The following is a 2,262-nucleotide window of genomic DNA, read 5'->3' on the forward strand; positions in this document are numbered from 1 at the left end:
GTGACAAAAATAAGGAGAGAAATGGAGGTATTTTGTAAATTTTCCATCTGGTTTCCTTTTTATTTCTAATTATTTCTCTTTTTTCTCTTGTCCTGTTTTAACCCCTCAGGTGTCACAAGATGGATGGAAAATCATCCAAAAATATCCCAAATTCTACAAGACCTGCATCTGACAAAAACAAGGAGGGGAATGGAGATTTCTTGTCAATTCTCCATCTGGTTTCCTTTTTATATTTAATTATTTCTCTTTTTCCTCTTGTCCTGTTTTAGCCCCTCAGGTTTTCTCCCTCCCACAGCTGACAGGAACATCTGCTGGAATTAAATCTGCTTTTTCTGCCTGCAAATCCTCTGAAAACTCTGATTTTTATTTCCCTTCTCCCCCGTTCTCTGGGAATGACGCTCCAGGTGTGGCCATCTCCCAACTCCAAGGACGGAATTCCTCAGTGGGAAAAGTTGGAAAAACACTTGGAGAGGGAACATCTCTGAGGTGAAGTGAGAATTGAAGTTTCAAGCCCAAAGATTAATTTTTTTTTGTTTGGGTTTTTTTTTTGTTTGGGTTTTTTGTGGTTTTTTTTTTGTTTGTTTGTTTGGGGTTTTTTGGGGGTTTTTTTTGTGGGTTTTTTTTTTGTGTGTGTTTTTTTTGTTTTTGTTTTTTTTTTGGTTTGTTTTTTTTTGGTTGGTTTTTTTTAAAATTTTTTTAATTTATTTTTTTATTTTTAATAGAATAAAAAAACCCCCAAACCCAACATATTTCAGAGGGGGTGGGGGCTGGAGAAGCCTTACATCTGAAAAGAATCCGAGACTCGTTTTGGGAAGTCAAAGATGGGAAAAGTGATACCTTTTTGCCACTGAATTTAATTTAAATTGGATTTAAACCTCCCACAGGATTTCCCTGACAGTTGTTCAGTTCTCCCAGGGCTTCGTTTTCCTCAGGAAAAGGGGATTTGAGTCCCATTGTCCATCCAAACAACTCTGGAGGGGGGATTGGGGCAAATTATAGGAAAGGGAGGAAAATTATAGGATAATAATAATAATAATAATAATAAAAATAATAATAATGACCTTTCCCAGGTTCCCTTCCCTGCAAAATGTTGCCCTTTGAGGGCCCTTCCAACCCGGGCTGGTCTCTGATTCCCGCAGACATTCCAACATTCCAACATTCCAACATTCCAACATTCCGTCGCATCCGACAGACCCATCGAGGAGCAGAGAATCCCAAGGCACCGTGGCAGCATTCCCAGATTTTTCAGGGAGTCTGATTTCAACCCAAATAGTTTGCTTTCCCTTCAATTCTAATTTTTTTCTGTGTCCTTTAAATCGTTGGGTTGGGTTTGGGGGTTTTTTTTTTGGGGTGGGCAACGTCCCGTCCCGTTCCCTTTGGAGATGATCCTCGTCCAGCTCTCGGGAGAAACTCCTCATATCCCCAAAACTGAGGGAATTTTAGACAATTCCAGCCTCTGGAATAACTTCTTGTCCCTGGGATCTGCTGTTAACATCTGCTTGGAGCGGGACTGAGACGTGGAAGAGCCTCCCCCCATTCCCTGCCCTTCCCAAACCTATTAATAGGAAGAGGGATTTTTGCTCCTGTGGTTTTTTTGGAGCTGCTGGGACTCCAGGGAATGCTCAGGGAAGGGATGAATGAGGGATTTAGGGCAAGAGTAACTGCACTGGTTTGGCTGTTTACAGAAGGATTTGAGGGAATTGGGATCTCTTTAATCCATGGAATTGCTCCAAGGCATCCACCCGGTGGTTCCAGGGACTTCAAACTCTTCCTGGGAGAGCTTTCAAATGTTCTGGGCTGGGTTGAAATTATATATTTAAATTTAAGATAAGTTTAAATGTCATCAGGGCTGAGAAGCCTGGAATGGTTGGGTTTGGAAAGGAATTTAAGGATCATCCCATTCGGCAGGGACACCTCCCGCTATCCCAGGTTGTTCCAACCTGGCCTTGGACATTCCAGGGATCCAGGGGCAGCCACAGCTTCCTGGGAAATCCATTCCAGTCCCTCCCCACCCTCCCAGGGAAGAATTCCTTCCCAATATTTGCCCTCCACCTGAGGGATTCTTGGGAAATCCCCCCGGAGCTGTGGGAAAAGGGCTGATGTCACAGACGGATCGACGGGAATGAACCACCCGGAATTCCAGAGGGAATTCCCAAGGGCCTGAAGGAGAAACAGAGAGGTAGGAGAGTGAATAAAGTCCCAGAGTATTTACTGGGATTTAGCATTCCCAGAAGCCTCCAATCCAAGCAGAAGTGCCTTTCC

The sequence above is a fragment of the Manacus vitellinus genome, unplaced genomic scaffold, assembly GCF_001715985.3.
Source record: "Manacus vitellinus isolate BGI_N305 unplaced genomic scaffold, ASM171598v3 scaffold_78_pilon, whole genome shotgun sequence".
Classification (NCBI taxonomy): Eukaryota; Metazoa; Chordata; class Aves; order Passeriformes; family Pipridae; genus Manacus; species Manacus vitellinus.